Raw genomic sequence first — 21,749 nt, 5'->3', positions numbered from 1 at the left:
CCCCCAGCTGGCCCTTCAGAGACAGTGAAGTGAAAAGGCAGAGGGAGATGGGCGGGTCCAGGCAAGCCTTCAGGAGTAGTGAGATAAAACACAACCTGACCTCAGCACAACACCAAAAGCAATAACAGTGCTCATAATAACGAGTCAACACAAATAACGAAGTGTTTTATCAACAGTATGTGGGTTAGACAAGGAGCAGGCGTATACGGTGCCACTATAGGTCCAGAGCTCAGTCAGTATCTTGCTGCAGGAGCATTTTCTTGCCCTCATAGGGAAGCCACTTTACATAAGATGGTGTGCGGAGGTGGTGTGTAGTCCTGGGATGTAAGTGTGCAGGGCTCTAGGGCTTGAGTTCTTGTGGTGGACAGTAAAGAAGGTGAGATGTTTCAAGCCACATGGTGGCAGCAGAGAGCTTACAGGGCCCACCTCAAATTCCGCGTGAGACTGTCTTTTCGCCCGTAACCTAAAGAGGACTTCTGGGCATCTCGTTCCTTAAAGGCAGCCATTTTTCTTAGATTTTGCATTGTATGCTTCATAGAAGGACATTTAAAAAAAGATAACGAATCTGTATACCAGCAGTAAGATACACATAGAGAAACATCAATGTAACCATAATTTGTAGGAGCTACACTATGCATTAGAGAAAAATGTTCAGCAAAAATCCACACCCTTGTAATATAGCTTAATCACTTAACGTATGCGCAACATTAACCCTACTCACCCCCATTATCGGTGCAAGAACAACTACAAGTAGTCACTTCAATATAGAACGTCATTCATCTTGTTTTTTGAACTTCAGTGCCATACAGAATATATATATCACGAAAGCACTAGCGGTTGCTGGGGCGCAGCCCAATCGTCATTGGTGCCCTATTCTGGCGTCCCCGCTTACAATGGTTATAAATCCACCAAACTCCTCTGATAAAGCACAGGTTGGCATTCCGAGACGGTAAAGGTTTATTAAATGCAAAATGGCACTGAAGCTGACGAGGAGGGAGTGGGAGGGGGGAGTGGGGGCGGGGCAGTGGTGCGGGCCGCAGTTGTAAAAGGCAGGGAGAGGGTGAGATTGAGGAAGGGAAAGATAGGGATCAAAGGAAAAAACAAGGGGTGGCAAATGGTGTGCACTTTGATGTCCTCAGTGGCCCCGCGGCTCACTGAGGACATCAAAGCAAGTGATCAGGCAGTGCTTTTCAGGCTGCCAAATGGTGCGCGCGCCCAGGGCACATGCACTGTATTTGGAGGCCTGGAAAGCACTGTTTGCACTTCCAAAAGTGCTTACTATAAGTCTCGCCAGAACAGCGCTAAAGCGCTGTCTCAGACGAGACCTAAAAAGGAGGCTACGCAGAAACAGACTCAGGGGTCATGGAGCTTCTTCAAAAACAACATGGCAATACGACATTGGTTAAAATTGTGCCGCCTTAAAAGTGATAAAAATATATCTAGACCTCGGTATTTTATAAAAGGTACAAAAGAAAAAAGGTATAGATCACATTGCACAAATAGATTATCGCATGGACATGGAGTCAACTCACTTAGAGAATACTTTTTTGCAGGGAAACCTAGCATCAGGGGGATTAAATTAGTGCGGAATCTTAAAAGAACAAATTGTTACGGGGGGGGGGGTTTGGTAATACAATTTAACTACAAATTTTGCACGATACGTTTCTTCCCTAGCGACGGCTGCCTTAGCTTGAAAAAGTGCCGTAAGTTTCTTTTTAAGGAATTTGGTACAAGAACTCGGGGTGGAAAACAGTTCTGGCACACCTAACGACCGACTGCACAGTTGTTTCACAAATCGTAACCAGGCAATTCTATGTCCCTTGTCTAGCAATAGACAATTTTGTATTATCGCCTGAGTGCCTATGGCGAAGAGCTGCCCATGGACCTTGCCTCCTCCTCGGACTCTGCCGCTGACCGCGGCCCCCGCAGGGGGCCACTCGGCGGTCGGCGCCTTAGTGGCCCCGGGGCCCCGGTCACCCCTCCCCACTCCCTCCTTCGGGGGGGGCGGGGGCAGGGATCCTGATTGTTGCCCCCCCTCCGTGTCAGGGGCCGGAAGTGACGCGCAAGGCGCGTCACTTCCGGGCCCAGGTGTGAGGGGAAGGCTATTTAGCCTTCCCCCACCCTCACTGGCGACCTCTTTGTCGCCCACCTCGCCTTGACGCCGACTGGTCGTGCCCGGGAGCTGCCAATCTGTTTGCACGGTGAGTGCATATACCCCCCCACCCGCCCTGTTCCTCCCTTTTGGGGGTTCTATCAGGGCTGGGTGGCCTGCATGGGTGCGGGCCGCTTGGGGGGGGGGGGGGGTTCTGCAGCTCCCGCTTGGCCACGGGTGTCGCAGCTGGGATGCCCCGGCCCTCAGTGGGCTCTGAGGGCGCTGGTGATGGAAGTCGCGGGGAGCAGCTGTGTCTGCGCCCCCCGCTGTCATTCATCTGTCCCGGGGAAGACTTAGAGAGGCTCCCGCCTGCGAGCCAGTCCTGGCCTGTGGGGCCCTACCCACGTGGTCAGTGGCCGGTGCCCGATTGGTCGGCCTCGGGGGGGGGGGAGTTTGCAGGCATCTTGGAGGCTCCCTCCCGTGCATGGGGCACCAGGTGCCCGTAATTGGGACCCGGTACGCTCAGGTGCTCCTTCCGTCTCGTGTCCCCAGGCCACAGTGGCACGCTTTCCCCCGGGCTGAGGCCGGGCTATGAGCGCTAGGCCCTGCCCATAGGACACCTGGGCATTCGGCGCTGGGGGAGGCAAAGGCCCACTTGGGGATCGGTGGGTGGGATGCTGAACTGTCTCCCCGGTCCGCCATCCTTGAACAGGTCGCGGGAGGGGACCCTCTGTCGTTTCGTGATCCTGGGAGTGGGCCGCCCTCCCCCCAGCTGGCGGGGGGTGAGAGTCGCGGAGGTCGGAAGCCCGGCCGGGTTTTCCACACCATGGGCATCTCTTTGTGCCTTACCCGCCTCACCGTGACATTGTTCTCGGGATTCCTCACAGTTCCCTCGGGATCCCAGCTGGCGGGCGTGTGGGTCATTATCCACGGGCCAGGCCCCGGCTTACGTGTGGGTGTGCATGGGGGGGACTGGGTCACAGCACTCTGCTGCTGTTCCAGGACGTGCCCCCCCCCCCCTCTCCTCTACATAGCACACACCGCTTGCCGTTTAGCACACACGCACGCTTAGCTTCAGCGCTCTTATTTTCCAGCGGGGAGTGCCAGCGTGCAATCCAGGTGCCTCCTGAAGGCACGCTCCAAGACCTCCCTCGAGGTTGCGCCCACATTCTGTGATTCTGGGGCAAATCACTTAATCTCCCCGTGTCTGAATATCTATGCAAATACGGTGCTCACGTAAAGCGCTCCTATCCTTCGGGTCGAGTTGCGCTTCATATCGCCATGTTACCGCTCCCTTTGAATGTGGAGTCATTCAAATTCCCATGTCGCCATGCCTCCCGGGGTGGAGGGGCGATGCTCGGCAGTGGAGGGGGTGGAGCACCTGGTTTGTGCAGTGCTCCGAGGCTCAGGATGCTGACTTGGGTGCAGGAAACCAGGGATCGAGCCTCGTGGTCGCGTCAACATCCAGTTACTCTGGGCAATTCACTTCATATCCCCGTGACTGAATATGTAATGTAAATACTGTGCTCTTGCACAGCGCTCCTTCCTTCGGGTCGAGTTTGTGCTATACTACGCCACGTGGCCCGCTCGCTGCTCGGTGGAGTCATTTATATTTATTCTTCACATTAGGGATGCTGGGCGCCGCGAGGTCCGCATTGCTGTGGGCTGCGGGGCGGTGCTTACCTCGGCTTCCCACGGTCGCCAGGCCTCCATGGGTGGAGGTCCAAGGCCCGGCAGTGGGGGGTGTGGGGCGCCGGGTCTTGTTGCTAACATGCGTGTCTTTTCAGATATTTCGTCCCGAGTCTTCCTTGGCTGTACTTTGCCCGGGAGTAAGCGGCAATCAGTCTCTCGATTATGGACATTTCACCCAGAAAGCATCCGATCTCGGCCGATCTCGGAAGCGAAGCAGGGTCAGGCCTGGTTAGTATTTGGATGGGAGACCAACTGGGAATCCAGGTGCGGTAGGCATCCTCCCAAGGTTAAGTGTGCTTTCCCGGTGTTGCATTTTAACCATGTTTAGACAAGCAGTGCCATTTTTCGGGGGTTTCCCCCCTTAGTTTTCTTATTTTACACAGGGCAGATTTTAGGAGCAAAAAAAAAAAAAAAAAAAAAAACCTGCAAACGTACAGCACAAAGGGCCCTCCCGTTTTTGGTGCTTTTCAGCTACATGCTTTCATCTCCTTTACTTCTTTATGCTCACGTATAGTGTCTCTCAAATCGGTGTATTAACACTTGTTACACAGAAATTATGGAAATGTCAAGTCTTGCAATCCTTTTCTTCGGCAGCTATCTTCTATGTTTGACCCCTCCCCTGCCAGTGCCATCCACAGTTGAATGACTGACAGTTTCCAGCAGTTAATAGTTACAAGCGATTATATGAATGTTCAGCAGCAATAGCAGCCTTACAATTTTTATCGGGAAGTCGGTGCTTCCCCCCAGTAGCTAAAGGCAAACGCAGCATTGCAGCTGTCAATGTAAACGGGTAAAAACAATGTTCATGGCAGGGATGATGTACTTGCTGCATCATGAGCAATATTGTCTGTCAGCGCGCTCAAGTGAAAGTTTGCAATATTATTTACAAGTGCAGTTGCTGCTTATTTTTCTTTGCAACTAACAACCATTGACAAAGCCAGCAACCCTGGCGTATCGGGTATGATGTTCTTGCTGGATAATCATCCGCATGCAATGACAGAAACAGCAAAATACCAGTCTGGAGGCACATCATATTGGCACAGAATAGCTCCCTCAAGCACAGGGGGACCCGGGTGCAGGTACTCAGGGGGTGCCACCAGGGGCAGGTTTACACGAGGTTTTATGGTTGCAAACGACACAAGAGGGGACACCGGGTGCATCACTCATGTGTGGTCACGGTGTGCAAGCACACACGAGGTGCCTCGGCCTGCAAAGCAAGGCACGTTTCCTGGTAATAGGACCAGCAGGACTGGGGCATGTTAAGTTAAAAAATAATATATATAATATATAATCCAGTAAGGCAAGGCATTAATTTTCTTTAACAAAAGTACCAGGGCACTCGTCAAGTGCCATTGACTACCTGTGGGGAAGCCCCCCCCCCCCATTATACGAACAGCGCCATCTTGTGCAGTGGTCACATGTCTCTATTTCCAATTATTTTCAGTAGGGGGCAGGGTGCATTGTGCAATCTGTGTATTGCACTGTGAGAAGTATATCGGCTAAACTACAAGGGGGGACAGAAGGTGCCCCGTGGACATGGTATCGGTGGGTGAGCACACTGGTCCCTTGGAGGACGTGATGGGGGTTTTGGCCGTCTGGTGCGGAGACGGCACAGTCTTAAACTGGAGGCCAGTCCAGGCTTCCCACTTTACCCAACTGGGTGATCACAGGCATTTTTGCATTTCAATTCGCTTCTTTGTGTTCTTCACACGTGGGAGTGCTCCCATGCGAGTCGATTTAGCGGACGGCAATGTCGCTAGAACTCATGTAGGATACAGATGCGTTTGGAGAGATTAGACAGAAAGGTAGTAGTGTACCCAAATTGGGAATGGACCGCACATCAATTAGATATCCAAAAAGCAGAGTAGAGACGAGATACAGATGCAATTAGGTATCAGTTCACTGGTAGGATGTTCAGCAATACTGAGGTCCACAACACTCCAGAAAGGAAATACAGCGGATGATGCAAATGCCCATAGTTACCACAGTTACAGTTTGGGACGGGTTACTGGGTATGCCTTGCCAGGACAGTGACACACACTTTACATGAACTGGAGCCTCAGTAAAGGTATGATGGAAGCACAAACTGGTACGTGGGTCTCTCCTCTCCAACATGCTGCGGGGGCATTATGTTGGTAGGGCTGTGACTGGCAGGCAAGAGCATCAAGGGGCAGTATTAAGCAACAGGGTCAGTTGCAGGGTGAATTGAGTAGGTTGTCACTCAGCAAGGGGGTGCGGTGGTGCCACACCGGGCACACTTCATACATTCCCAAACCAGGTCAGAGGTGCACACTTGTGCACAACAGCACATGCGGTAGTATTAGCAGTTGCCCTTGCTAGAAACTCATTTGGGGACCCCGGTTTGGATCAGCTCTGAATTTGAGACAGTCCAGCTCTTTCTTGCCCACTTTGGGAAAAGTACTACAGTGCACGGGCAAACTCTTCCAATTTCTAAATGTGTTTCTATACAATATTCAGGGATGGTGACGTGTTTGCAATAGGGTAACACAGCAGCAGCTCACTAATAGTAATGAAAATAATAGGTGAGTCTGCCAACTAAAAGAAACCTTTTAGTGATGTCGTAAGGGTGGAACACATGGCCCAAGCGGCGCATGGTGAAGCTTTGCAGGGGGGCATACTGGGCTCGGGAATCTGAATGATTGGGTCGGAAGTGCGACCATTGGTGTTAGTTTCGCTCTCACAGGTTGAGAAGAATAATACGAGACTTGTACTTGGTTGGTGCCAATTTGATAAGGGACTGTGTTCTGCGCAAGCACATGTGCCATCTGTCCAGAATCGGTGCACTTTCAGTATACTACTACACCAAAGCCATATTAGGGCTGTTCGCCTGGTTGGTGTCCTGTGCTGGGGAAGGGCAGATTCGGGCCTCCCGTCCCCGGGTAGGGGAGGGCAGTGCTCTCTCATGGTGCAGCTGCTATTTGGGGGGCCTTTGGGGTGCATCTGGATGATGGCACCATGGGTCAGCGAGTGCCGTGCTAGTATGAGGCGAAACCGGCACAAGCTGTTTCCCCCCCTCAGCGCAAGGTGTGTACATCACGCAAGGCTTGTAGTTTGCAGGTGCCAATCTCCAGTACTTACGGTGCCAGGCTGTTCAGACTGACTGCGTATATTCGTGATACTCTGCTCCATCTGGGTTACGTAAGTCTCATACTATACAGGCACTTTGACTCCCAAAGGATTGTATATATGTTACTGTATCACACATGCACACTCCAAGCTCCGGAATATCTCTCAATAGCAGCCTTAAACCTTGGTCGTCTTAGAGTTTCTTGTTGGTCAAATAGGCGTAATACTGATATCGGTATGTCTTCCTCATTTTCATGGTTTGAGTGCTAGCATGAAAGTGTCATTCATAGTCTTTTATATGTCAATCATAGTCCGCTGGAATGATGGGAATGTCACATATAGCAGTTGAAACCTTGGCAGCCGTGGTTGGGGGCGGCTAGCTCTTGGTTGGCTAGGCAAGAAAGCTATATTTGTGGCTTATCTATCTTATGTAACTAAGAGGCATTGTCAAAGCCAACAGATCGGCTTGTTGTAGGGTAGTGCTCCTTTTGTAGTAATATAGGGAGGCAATGACGCAATGACCTAGCGCCTAAATACCAGGCAATATGCAGCACTTTGCCTGAGCGAGCTGAGTGGCCCTGCAGATTAGTTGGGCCTACATGAGCCACACATAAAGCTTTATTATTTGAAGCCCCCATCCATCGAAGGCACATATTTAATTTTATGACACGTCTTGATCTGATAAAGTAGCACGGATAGGGAGCAGGGTAGTCGGACAGCGTTTGTGGCTTGACACACAAATCAAGGCAGGGCGCACATGGGGGGATGCACAATAGACATACAGTCACACAAACCAAAGGGACACCATTCAGTTGTTCGACACATTTCAAAAACAATATTGCCTGCGCAAATGTCTGGTCGATGCAGCAGAGTAGGTGCACTCTGTATATCAAGGGCATGCTACCAGTTGCTCAGGGGAGACAAAACACCCGCCCTATAGCCAGGGAGCCAGGCATTTGCAGGAGTTGCCATTTAAATAGTGGGTTGCGGTGGACAAGCTGGGGGGGAACATGGGGTCATAGCATAATTTGGCTACAATGTTTGAGGAATGATTGCTTTGGCATTCCCACTGCTCCGGAAATGGCAGGTAGTTGTGCATGTTGTTCCCCCCCTCCTATACGTCAGGTACACGAGGACACCAGTGCTTAATGTCGCCTATCCCACGGCAGGATAGTCCATTGCGGTTGGTGGCACCCCCCACCGGAATCACTGGTCGCGTACGGCAGCTGCAGGAGACTGGTGCTGCTGTCCCAATATCTGGGGTGTCAGCGGGGCAAATACAAGGGGACATTATGACAGCGCGCAACGCTTAAGCCAAACAGATTCCCGAAGCTGGTATGCCTAAGGGATCATCACTGAGGGATCCGTAGGGGCATAATTCCTATAAGGTATAAGGGATGGTGGGCAGGGGCAAGAGTCGCCCCTTGCCCATGGTCACGCGCTGGCAGTGAGGTGCACTCCTGTGCCCCAGGTTAACTATCTGAGGGGACTGTACAAATGTTAAGTAACCCTTCTCGTCATAATAGTCAAAGCGGGCAGGCCCAGGATTGTGAATAGGTGTAACCTTCCCGCTGGGGGGCGAATAGTTATCGCACATCTTCACAGGCCCCTCTATTTCAACAGACCCTATCCGATTGGGATAGCGTCTAGGGATTGGGGACATAGATGGGGCCATCTACAATCCAGGAGCTATAGCTCACTGGTATGTCTTGGGCCTGTGGTTATAAGGGATCTCACAGGGTTTGAGTCCCGCCCAAAGGGGTTTGGGCTTTATTCGCCATGAGATGATTCGGGGGAATGTAAAGGGGTACTTCGACTTGGATGGAGTACACCTCTCCCAAATAGGCATGGACCTGTTTTTATTGGATTTAAGCGAAGCATTGGTGAATAGAGGGTGCAGGTAAAGAGCTAGGTGGTGGGGGGCCCTGGCCGCGACGGTTAGCCGCCTCCAGGGCTGTGGCGGAGTTACAGGGCGATCTGGAAGCAGGCCGGTACAAAGGGTACCTCTGCGCGGCACCACGTGGTGCCTGAGCCAAAACGAGGAGCCTCCAGAGAGGTCCCGGAAGCCGGTCGGCGCCCCGCTAGGCCTGCGGGCGGTTGTGGGCCTGAACAACCGGGGGCTTGCTATGCGACGCTCCGCCCCGAGAGGGGGGGTGTGAGTAGAATTTCAACGGCACGTGATCGAAAAAAGAATCACTTGGGGGGCAGCACTTGCGGGTCGTTCCCGTGCTGCCCGGCTCATCAGGCGGGGCAGGTGAAGTAGATGGCCGCCTGCCCTTGGATCGCCCGTAAGATAACCCACCTATTACATATCCTGGAATTATGTAATAAATCCTGCAGCATTTGTTACCCATTTACAACTGTTTCTTGTGTCTTCTTTGGGTAACCTAATTTGGGGGAGGGGGGAAAGCGGGGTGCCCCTGGGGGTACTATGCCGCTGACCGCGGCCCCCGCAGGGGGCCACTCGGCGGTCGGCGCCTTAGTGGCCCCGGGGCCCCGGTCACCCCTCCCCACTCCCTCCTTCGGGGGGGGCGGGGGCAGGGATCCTGATTGTTGCCCCCCCTCCGTGTCAGGGGCCGGAAGTGACGCGCAAGGCGCGTCACTTCCGGGCCCAGGTGTGAGGGGAAGGCTATTTAGCCTTCCCCCACCCTCACTGGCGACCTCTTTGTCGCCCACCTCGCCTTTTTACCCTCCCTACCGCTTACCCGGCGTGGTGTGGTGGGGTGGGTTTTTTGGCTGAACGTTTTAATGTTTTTCTTTTCGTTGCAGGCGGAGTTACAGGGCGATCTGGAAGCAGGCCGGTACAAAGGGTACCTCTGCGCGGCACCACGTGGTGCCTGAGCCAAAACGAGGAGCCTCCAGAGAGGTCCCGGAAGCCGGTCGGCGCCCCGCTAGGCCTGCGGGCGGTTGTGGGCCTGAACAACCGGGGGCTTGCTATGCGACGCTCCGCCCCGAGAGGGGGGGTGTGAGTAGAATTTCAACGGCACGTGATCGAAAAAAGAATCACTTGGGGGGCAGCACTTGCGGGTCGTTCCCGTGCTGCCCGGCTCATCAGGCGGGGCAGGTGAAGTAGATGGCCGCCTGCCCTTGGATCGCCCGTAAGATAACCCACCTATTACATATCCTGGAATTATGTAATAAATCCTGCAGCATTTGTTACCCATTTACAACTGTTTCTTGTGTCTTCTTTGGGTAACCTAATTTGGGGGAGGGGGGAAAGCGGGGTGCCCCTGGGGGTACTAAGTCCATGAACAATTGCCTCATTACCTCTACCCTGTCCCCTCCTTTATTTTCAGACCCCTGCTTCGACTATTGAAGGACGCTGTCCCTTTAAATTTCCTCTGCAACCGACTTCTCAAACCGGTCATGTGATTTGGTTACCTGATCTCCTCCCTTTCAAAGAGGAAGAGACAGCGGGAATGGCGTTCTCGTTCAGGAGTCCAGTGAAGGGAGTAACGTCGTCACACCGAGAAGATCTTTGTAGAACCCGGACTCGCCAAACTGCGGATTGACTCCATCGCGTACACGGGAGCAGAAGCCCAGTACGTCGAGAGGCCACCGGACGGAGAAAAGGAAAAGAGGGACCCGGATCCTCTCCAGCAACGCGCCAAATCCAGCCACGGCCCAGGAGGGTCGTGGCTTCAAAATGTACGGGGCCAACTGGGGGCTGTGTGGGGAAAAGGGAAACCGGGCACAGCGAGGGCAGGCAGGTCCGCGTATACACACACAGATAGTCAGAGGCCAAGCTGTGAAGAACGTACTGACTCTTAGAGGAGCAGAATAGAAAACTCACTAGTGTTGGTCGGGTGCCTAGTCCCGGACTCCCTTTCCCTGTACCGATTAGAACACGCAAACGCTCCCCTTACCAGGTCTTGTTTTCTTTTCTTTGTTTTCTCCCGGAGTTGCGGCGTCTACCCGATGGAAGCACTCCTTCAGTCTCCGGCCTCCTGAAACCTCGGGATAAGCTCCTCTGATGTAAGAGAGCGAAGACAACGTCCCCAGAAAAGATGCTTATTGTTTACCTGGAAAACCTTTAGCTATAAGATTGAACTGGGAAATAAAAGAGTGTTCAACCACATCTCCCTGTCTCTCTGTCTCCTCCACCGCGCCACAGTGCCAGAGCATGATCGGGGCTAATTTCACTATATCAGTTATATATGGTAAGCCCAGCTCCAGGTGGCAAACATAGTTGGAAAACGAAAGCGGAAGAGAGGCGATCCTCTTTAAAAAGCTGAGCCTATACTTGAGTCCATGTCAATAGAACACGGAGCCAGAGCTGGAGTTCAGACAGGACAGGCACCTTCCAGGCCATGGCCACCTTGTGTTTGAAGAAAACAAAGGCAAGGTCAATAATCAATGCAAGTGCTTGTCATCTTTCTTGCTGCCAGAGTCCCAGCAGACAGGAGGAAGGGGTAGGAATGAGGGGATGTGCTGTCCATTCTGCCACCATTTCTGTTACCTTGTGCCAGGTCAGTTGTAATACTGGGAAGTCCCGTACCATATGGGAGAACTCTGGTGCCTGTAAAGTGCAGGTGGGGGAAAGAATCAGAAACATTTGTTTGATGCGCTGAGAGGCAAGCTAGGCCTGATGAACATAGTTAAACTGTGTGAACCTGAACTTGGGGTTGCAAGATACCCCCTTGACCATCTGAAGCGCCCGGGTCCAGGCTCCGTCCGACAGAGGCTGCTGTAGTACTGCGTCCCACCGGGTGCGCGCAGCCATCGTACAGTTAGGTGAGGTCCCATGCAGCGCCGTGTAGAGAGTTTTGATAGCATGCCGTGTGCCACCGGAGAACAGCATGTGCAGCACCGCCGAAGTGGGGGGCACCTCTTCCCCACCACCACAGGTGGGTCGCAGTGCACGCTGTATAGTGTAGTAGGTTAGGAACTAGTCAGCAGTCAAGCCATAGGTATCCATGAATTCCTAAAAGGGTATGATGACACCCTCAAGATACAGGTTCCCTAGCTGCTCAATGCCTGCATCCTTCCAGAGACCCCTGTCAGGGCTCCGAGTCATACCTTGCAATTTCAGTAGGTCCCAAACAGCAATTGCCGGCGAATATGGGAGGCGGGTACCCCTAGGATGCACGAATCTGAACCAGCAAGTGTGGGCCACCCCCATCTGGGCCATCTCCTGCTGAGGTTACCTTAGGAGCCATGGTGCTGGAGGTGGAAGTGGCTTCAGAAGCACAGGCATTGGAACTGGAGTCCTTGGGTGGCCTGTCCCGCAGGGTAGCAAAAGGGTTGACATGATGACGCACGGCTGCCTACCCACGCGTGGCCACTTGTTCTAAATCCGGATGTGTGCACGGTTTCTTGCACCGTCTGCACCTAGATTTAGGTGTCACCCAGGTCTCCTCCTCCCTTTCTGTGACAGTGGCGGACAAGGCCCTTTGCATGGAGCCAGGTCTAGACATCTTCAGGGGTAGCGCACTATGAGAGGAGTTTACCTTAAGTTTCACCGTGAACAGGAGCGCATTTCGGATTTCAAATTCTCGTAAGCGTCGTTTAACTTTCATGTATGAGCTGCGCTTGCGTTGGACTTGCAGAGCAAAGTCAGGATAGGCCGCAATGGATGTGTTCTCAAATCACCAAGGGCCCTTCGTGTGGAAAAGTTGGAGAACAAGGTCTTGATCATACAATTTGAGCAAATGTGCAATGAGGGGGCGAGGTGGTGCTCTAGCCTGAGGCGGGTGCTCCGGAACACGGTGTGCCCTCTCCACAGAGAACAGGCCAGGGACACTGTTTTTCAACCCCGCATCCATAAGCCACTCCTCAAGAAAGAGCTCAGTGCTGGGCAGTTCCAAGCGCTCTGGGAACCCAATAAAGCGGACATTATTGCACCTAGAGTGCCCATCTTCGTCCTCCGCTCTGACGTGTAAGGACGCCACCTCCTCCTGCACTGAAACAAGCTTGAGCTGTAATTTACGCACTGAAGGGGACAGTTTATTTATTGCTGATTCATCGTACTTCTCAGCCAGTTTGCGGTGGTCCGCCACGAGGAGGCCCCCGTCGAGAGATACCGCTTCAATTTTTGCTTCTAGCGAGGTCTTGGTATCCACAATAACATGCAGGATCTTCTCAAATTGCTCTGAATGTTTAGTGAGCATGGTTTAATGGTACTCCAAAGCACTTTTGGCCAGCGGACTCACTGGATAGCACCCAGTTGGATCTGCTTTTCCCCATAAGGATGTGAGGTAGAGGAGAGGCACCACCTGTGTCCCCCATCGTGATGGCACCAGAGTACCCTAGGGCAGCAGGGGAAGGAGCGATGCCGGCTTCTCTCCTCAGGAAGAGACAGGCAAGAGTGAGGAGGGCCTTCACCGTGGGCAGTCAGAGGCAAAGGGGAGGCAACCAGCCATTGCCAAATCTGACGTAGTAAAAATGCCTGGTCATCCCAATTTAGCTCATCTATATTGCGCAGAGAGCACCACAGGTAGGTCATCAGCTGAGTCCAGGGTTCTATAATCAGTCCATGTCGATGAGCCTCAGGCCCCGGGGCGCTCAGCAGTCACCGCAGTCGGGTGGGCATTCCGAATGGTCCTCCCAGCAATTTCCAGTGGGCCCCAAAATAAATCGAGCAGCCCCCTGAGCACACCCAAGCTCACCACCACCTCCGGTGCAAGGAAAGCAGGAGAGCTGACTCAAATGGCACTTCTCTGTAGCGACTTAGGGTAAGCCAGAAGTGAATGATCTCCTTAATTATTGCGATTGTCGATTAGTCTGCTGTGCACTCTCTTCTGTTCGGCTCTCTCTCTGCCACATAATCTGTCCAACCATAGTGCACACAGATAGCATTATTTCTTAGTGCACAGTGGTGCGTTTACACTAGGTTTGCTGCTCCAGAAGTTCTAACATAGCAAGAAGGTAAGTTAGGTAACAAGCGGAACAAGAGCAAGGACAAGGAGAGGATGACAGCCCCTAAACTGGGACTATAAAAGAAGTTGGTCCAAGGACCACGATTAACAGGCTGACTTCGCTGGCTAGATATGGGAATTGACAGAAGACTAAGGAAGCTCCCTGCTGGGGGCAGGGACTGCATTTAGTGCATGGCCCTACGGCGGAGAGCAAGACAAAAAATATTTGAGATAAGCCTAAATGGGTCAAGAGTAAACTGAGCTGTGGATTCTTTTTCTGAAAACAGCCATGCACACTCTGTAACATAAATGCAGTAAGGAATAAAAGCAAAAAGCTAATACTAGAGATACCTCATGAGAATTAGGAAACCAACAACAAAAGTACAATGGAATATACAAGAAATGCACAGTAATCCGCATCAAAGTCAGAATTGAAAACTAAGCTGGCAAGTGAGCAGGAGCAAAAGATAGAGCTGAAATAAGCAGGAGCTGATGAGTGGAAGCGTAAGCATGCAGCCGAAGAGCATATGGCAAAGGCAAATTCAACCCACGCTAGGCGAGCATTGCTACATGCAACAGTGCACACACAGAATACATTGGGAAATTAAACTAGTCCACAAGGGCAGGGCAGTGGAAAATTGGGCACAATAACTACTGTAATTACGTGATAGACAAAAAATGGCCAGACATGAGGAAAGAAGCACAGACAACGAGCAGAAGACTGTAGATAACTATATGTGTGGCAGGGCAGAAAACAAACAGGAGCAGAAGGTGGAGAGTGCATTAAAAGGATGGGGATAGTAGGAGATATGTAAAACACTGAGACAGAGTCAGTTAAAAAGAGAAGTGAACGCTTCCATCCCATGACAGAGAGAAGGGCATGAAGTACCTCTCCATCAGGAATGCCAAGGCTGCTGGAAACTATAGGAGGATGCAAACAGCTCTGGTAGAATCAGCAATATACCACTGCCTTAGTGGTAAAATGTGATACCCAAATACCCATGTAAGTGATGAAAAACTACTGGATGAAATGCATAAAAAAGACCCTCTGGCTCTTTTTAGGTCTAGGCTTGCGCTTTCTCTTTGAGACATATTTTATGGGCTTACAGCCCGCCCATTGCCTTTCATTTATTTTTTCGAGACTCCTTTAAAAAGCTTAGTTTGCAGGTGGTTAATCCTCCCTTTATGTGTCTTCTTTTCGTGGGTTGTTCCCTTACACGGAGCATCGCCCCATTACTTGTACCTTTACACTTTTGTGCTTGTATGTTGGTTTTTGGGCACTATTTTTTTCTCTATGTTTGGCCACTCTACAGATAGCATGTTTTGTAGCTGGCTCTGCCATCTGCTCCCTCCGACCATCTGTTTGCTTCTTCCCTCTGTGTTGGCATACACTCAGCACAATAAATAATCCAGAGGCAAGATGCCTTTGTCCCGTCCTGTTTCATGAAAGGCTTTGACTTTTGTTGTTTTTGCCATTATTTGGTAATGTTAACTCAACCACAAGGTATTGGAACGCTTTAGAAAAGGAGACATTCATTCAATTCACCTCCAGCCCCCAATGCCTCCAAGACAACCCATTCCCTTCCCTCGTCCCATTCCCAGATCCCCAAGTTGATGCTCCCGTAGTGCTTTACCCTACAGCATTCTCGCGAACTCTCTGGGACATGCAGAATTTCGCAGGTAAAATCTACTACAATAAATGTTATTTGTCAGTCTCCACATTGAGGAGAATTGTATTTTTTAATTACGGAACAATTAGAGGGAATACATGCTTAAGTGAAAATCACATCAGAATAAACAAGTATACATTCAAAAAGTAGATTTAAGTGTTAGGGCGAATACAACCTATACTAAGGTTCTCGCTAATAATGAAAAATAAAATACGACTGTCATTGAAAAGGCACTCATTTATAAAGACACGCTTGGAATGCTAGTTTAGGAAAATACATACTTTGAATTCCTGCTGTTTTGGAGGCTCTGTCAAGTTTAGTTGTTTAATTGTATTTTAGTAGTATGAATGCCATTTAATGTTTGTTGCCAAAGTAAATGCATCAGTATGTACAACAGTGCAATAAAGGCAACTCCTAGTAATAGAGCATTGAGACCTTTCTCTGTGCCCCAGCAAATTAGAAGGAAAAAAAATCTTACTTTCTCTGAGTCCCAAAGCAAAGACATTCTATTCCAGTTTTCCGAATTATGCATACTCAGTAAGGCCGTTTCTACAAGCACTCATAAAAAACACATCCACTCCCACGCCTCCTTTGCGAGTATGGGAGGGGTGTCTCCTGCCCCCTTCCAAACCAGTGGAGTAAAAGTTCTCAGGGATAACCCTTTTCATGTTTGCAGCAGTTCCTTTATGGCCTCCTGCAAACAGGCCCAAAATGCATTGTGACAGCGCTTTTCAAGTTGGCGAATGTTTTCAGCCACACTCAACTTGGGCTCCGAGGCCTGGCTGGGTGTGTGTGTATGGGGAGTGAGCAAAGGTAATCCTATTGTCCTTCAACATCTAACGCTAAAATACAGTTTGAAGCAGGTACCATACCCACAACAAACCCAGAGCCAGAAGTCTGGTAGGACAAAATCAAGGTTGCTCAGCAACCAGGCAGAAGATCTACTAGATCTAGGCATCTTGTTCTCTCCCTTTCAAGTGTGACCCAAGTGTTGCACGTGACTCAACAGATCTGTCAAGCAGGATTAAATGGTGTGTTGTTATGGATGCCCACAGCCTCTAATCGGAATTGTCTTTTTGGAGGACTCATCTCTGCCCGTTCAGGTCAGCCTATTCTTTTTGCACCTTCCTGGGAGGTATTTCACACTCACACCTATTCAAGGCTGAGCACAGGCTGAAAGCTGGCAGAGGCTTATGCTAATTAGCCTCATGACAGTTCATGCACAAAATGGGTAACTTTCTTAAAGTTACTTTTCCTTACTATTTATTAAAAATTCAACTTCATCATGGAAATTGATTTTTAATAACAGTTATACATAGTGCTTTGATTCTATTTCAAGCTGGTCAGCCTCTAGCTATGGGTCAGTGTTGCTTCACATCTCATGTGACTAGGGGGATGAGGTTATTGGTAACGGTGCTTGTGACAGCTAACCTCTAGTGCTTAGGGTGGCTGTAGCTACATTGCAGCTCCACGAACCGGAAACATCAAGACTCGTTTACCAGACAATTACTTCCTTGCCTGACCTTTGAAGATGGAAATATCTGCGATGTAGCTCAGGTTGGAAACGCCTAGTGGACTGTTCCCAGTGAAAGTCTGAAAGTCGAACACCAATAACTGCCTGGAGCACTATCCCACTTCAGAAAGGGACTTTGCAGGGATTTCACCTTAATTACAAGCCCAAGTACAGACTGGGCAGCTGCCATAGAGTTAATGCCAATTAACCGTCAGGTAGGATAAAGATAGCTTTCTAAATCTTACTTTTCCTTTATACTTGTTAAACGTCTGACTTCACCGCTGAATTGGATTTTTAATAACCATAAAAAATAGTGGTTCAATATTTTTTTGTAGGTCCCATACCCTAGATAACGGTATTGATAATTTAACCTGTACTCTGGGTTTCTGTATAGGACAGCCAGGCCTGAAACAGTGATCATAGCTTTTGGTAACTTGTCACTGTAGGGACATGGTGATATTAATTTTCTACATGTCTCACTTTTAGTGTAAATATATTTTCATTCACATTTAAGTTTAAACATAAAACAGTAATTTTCACATAATACCTCACCAAACCCCCCATGAATAGAACTGTAAACATGCCCCCTCCACACTTGTCTGTCCTTAGTCCCTTGCTGCCTAAAATGTGACCAGCCATATCATGTGAGTAATGTGCACCAAATTTGGGAAACGGTGATCAACCATTGTCTCCTGTTAACTTTATATAGCAGATCTCAAGTTTGGAATTTTCTAATATGTTAAGATCTTAAAGTCCCTTGGGGCAATGCAACTCCTTAAAATCATTCCCAAGGTAAGTCAACAATGGTTCCACAAATCTGTATATTCTTTCTCTAGGTCTAGCCATGTGTGTTTCAGAGGACCATCTCCAGGCCCCAAAGTGATCAAAGTAGATTTCCAAAGCGGCCAGTCCAGCAACCCTGCTTCAAGACAGCACAGTACTGTAGAGCTTGTTATCTTCTTGATGGTATCCAATACCAATTCCCAGAAAGGTCAGATCTGAGGCAAACCACACACCCTCCACCACCTTACATAGATGTCTTATTCAAGCCTGGTTCACTGGTGTATAATACCATCTATACAACCTTTTTCACATTGTTTCCCTTCCCCCAGTATGGGTGGCAAAGTTACTGGCGCGGTGTGGTGATGTCCTCCAATTGTCGATCATCTAGCTTTATCTGGAGTTCTCTTTCCCAAGATCATTGGAATGTGGGCTTCTCAACCCCTAACTGAGAATTAAGCATCAGATATATGCAGGATATAGTTTGTTGATCACTAGTGGGTGTGATCAGATATTTCTCAAAGGAAGTGAGCTGTCTACTTGCCCCCTGTTTCACTTTAGGGTCATAAGACCAACAATGTAACACTAAATATACCAGTCCAGATTCTGGTAATTCAAACTCGACTTTCAACTGCTCAAACATATTAACCTCACCTTGGTCGATGTCCCACTTTTAAATACCATGTACTCATTGTGGGCTACAAGGCCTATATACGGGGTGACTTATTAATAAGGGAGGTCTTTGCCCATCACAAAGGGGTATTTTGACAGGTCGCACTGCAGGTTTTATACTTCAGCAGTCAGGCTAACATGGTAGGCCCGAAGCCATGTTTTATAGAACCACTCTGTGGATGACACAATAGGTGCTACAGTCCATACTTTTAAATTCCATACCCAGAGAGCATTTTCTACACCATATATTAGGGATTTACAGGCAAGTTAAATGTGTTAATTAGGAATGATCCAATTTCACCATGTTCAGTGGGGGAAACACAAGTACTTTATTCTTGGTAAGAAGGGCAAAGTGTAGAGAGTTCTAAAGACAGAAAAAGTAGAGTCCAAAAAAAAGCAGAAACATCTGAGGTGACCATGCAGAAAAGGCATATTTCCTACAAATATGCAGATGGTAAGAATAATACATTTGCAAATAGTGAGAAATTTTACAGCATCAGATGTTCTGCATGGTTTCTGGAAATGTAATGTTATAATTAAAGAAGGTTTGAGTACAGCTGAATACTAACAAAACCACACACTCTCGTGCACTGGAGCAAGGCACAGCAGCTTCTTGCAGCTCGATCAGGTCCTCTGTGAGGTCCAGATCCAGTGTTGGCAGGTCCTAGATACCCGGTCCGGTATCTGCAGGCCCAGTAATTCCAGGATCAGACAAATGAAAACCAGCAATTGCTTGAAGCAGTATCCCCTGCGGAATACGGTTCCAGGCAACTCGTAATAAGAACTGTAAATGTGAAGAATACGCCATCGATCGCCCATAATTAGTGTTTAGGGTCAATGAGGTATGCAGACTTTCCTCAAATTTCAGATCATGCATTGCAATTGTAAAAGTGGTCTCGCTTGCATCACAGCTTATTAAAAGTAGAGATAAATGCAGGATTTGTTTGAATAAATGGTCTGGACAGCTAAATGTCCTTGCTGCAGTTATTCATATGCTTACTTAACTAACAGAGATTCATGCATATAGTTAGTGCTGCAGGAGGTCTTCAATATTCAATAGTAATCTGAATCTGCACCCGAGGTGAATGGCATAGAAGGATGCATATTAAAAGTGCCCTGAGTTGGTAAGAAGTTCACAAGTCTAATCTACTTACTAGAGAAACTGCCCAAGAGGACATGCATCACAGCAGTAAATGTATCAGATGTCAACTGGGGATAAGTTCAACTGACAAATCTAGCGGAGGTGGGATACTAATTATTCAACAAGACCAGTATCTTTGGCAAGTTAGAGGTCAAAAGAGTTATGAACTCAAAAATAACTACATTGTGTGAATTTCCCAGAGGTATGCCATAGCTCTAAAATTGTTCCCCTCTCCCAATACAGGAAGAAGAGACAAAACTCCCCACTCTCTCATCTTATCCAGACAGTCATTTTCAGAAAATAGCCTGCTTAACATATTAATGCACACCAATCTGTGACTCTGTACTTAACAGGACCCCACCAAAATGATGACCTAAAACGTAAGCAACTTCATTGAACAGTAAAACCAGGGTGACCGTTGATATTACAGACTTATTGCCTGAAAACAAAAGACTGCACCTTTTAAATTAAAGTTCTTGTAAAGACAGCAGTGTGTGTGTGTGTATATATATATATATATATATATATATATATATATATTCACAAAGTAAGCTTATTGCGAAATAAATTACAGAAAGGATATATAAAGCTGCCATCAGCAGCTACTCAATTCAAGTGTGGAACAAGTTGATTAAAAAAATAGCCAAGTCTTCTTGAAATCATAATTAAGTGTAGAAATTATGCTTATGATACACACAGAAGGAACAGTTCCTCAAGTAAGGGACGGGATTAACCCTATTGGGTGGAATCAACAGTCCGACCATCCAGATTCCAGGGGATCTGAGTGATCAGATCAAAGAGCCCTCACACACTTGTTGGGTGTCATGCATTATCAATAGGGTCAATCCCATCCCTTACTTGAGAACTGCTCCCTCTGTGTGTATCGTATATTGATTCTGGAGAAGTGCGGCTGCAAGATCTTGTTAAATATTTTCCTCCCCACTCTTGATTATTTGAGATGATGCTTATGGCAGCTATAAGAATTAACATCAAACACAATCAATCTAAACAACATTAAGATATGCTGACTTTTCTGGGTGGCTACATACTCCCTCACTTGGTAGTCTACAAAGGAAAGTTATGAGGAATATCCTTCCACTGACATGAACATCCACGCCTAGAGCAATGCAAAAATGACGCAGAGGGGTGCAGGTGTGATAAGGCTTTCCATAATGTCTGTTGAACTCAAGAGCATACTAAAACAATGATAAACCGGATATTGAGGCAAGACTTACCATAAAATTAGATTCTGATTCCTCGATGGGTGGTGCTGTTGTCTCTCAGGCAGGCTATGATATCTCTTCTGCGAGCCTAGAACAAACATATCACAACTAGGATTATGAATGAACTACAGTCATTTTCCCATAATTAACATAATTGAAAATCTTTTTTTGAAAAACAATAGAACATATTCAAACAAAAAGATTTACATAATTGATTATGGCGTCATCCCTCCCAAGTACAGAAAGGTACGTTAACATATTTTTAAATACTCTTACTCTGCCATTTGCAATGAGTTTTAGATATGGGCGCACAAATTTGAATAGGATTTGAACACGTTTCTTTCTTATAACCCAGACACATTCGCCTAGATCCTAGGGAGCATGGAAATGTTGTTCCAGATCCTTGGTGCATAGATGGAAAAGACATGCTAGCTACCTTTTTAGGTCTCGGCTAGCGTAGGCTGCGCAGACATGCGCAGTCTCGCTGGCGAGATTTTATGTTTTTGGGTAGATTTCACTAGCAGGGTTTAAGCCCCGCCCCTCTTTTCCATTGGCTGGTGTGACGTATATGCTAAACGGTGGCCAGCCATTGGAAAAGAGCTTCCAGTGACGTACACTTTTCTCTTTTAGAGCCGTCCCAGTTGGACTGGCTCGCTTGACTTACGTGCGTGGTAAAAGGTTTCTTATCTTCATGGGGCCATGTGTTTCAAACACATGGCCCCATAAAGACAAGAAATCACCGCCGGGAGCTTCATCTGCTGTAAGCTCCTACGTCACCGCAAGCCGCGCTGGGATTGGCCCAGCGTCGCAGGTTGCCTAGCAGGCAGCGGAGGGGGGGGGGGGGGCTCGTCTCTTGTTTTTATTGGTATACGTAAATATTTAGGAAATGCACTGGAAATATCTGCATATTTAATTTGTAGGTTTATCCTTTTATAAGGTTTAAATTTAACATGACTTTTCTTTTTCAAATAGATTGTGCTGATCTCGTTTGTTCTTTGCTTTTATCTAATCCACCCTGCTGC

The 21,749-nt window shown here is 48.5% G+C and overlaps 1 protein-coding gene and 1 pseudogene across 2 annotated transcripts in view; one reads left to right on the top strand and one right to left on the bottom strand.

Moving 5' to 3' along the window:
* The window catches only part of FAM114A2 (family with sequence similarity 114 member A2), a 310,681-nt gene that overhangs the window by 255,591 nt on the left and 33,341 nt on the right, over nt 1-21,749 (bottom strand). For both annotated transcript variants that reach the window (XM_085617644.1, XM_085617643.1), the window contains exon 2: nt 20,740-20,815. The gene's annotated coding sequence lies outside the window, so the exon portion shown is untranslated. The remainder of the gene's footprint in view (nt 1-20,739; nt 20,816-21,749) is intronic.
* LOC146810595 (5S ribosomal RNA) lies at nt 3,943-4,060 on the top strand (annotated as a pseudogene).

Source organism: Triturus cristatus, chromosome 7 (genome assembly GCF_964204655.1).
Source record: "Triturus cristatus chromosome 7, aTriCri1.1, whole genome shotgun sequence".
In the NCBI taxonomy this organism is placed as follows: Eukaryota; Metazoa; Chordata; class Amphibia; order Caudata; family Salamandridae; genus Triturus; species Triturus cristatus.
Note: the sequence above shows the minus strand (reverse complement) of the source record. Positions and strands in the feature narration are given on the sequence as shown.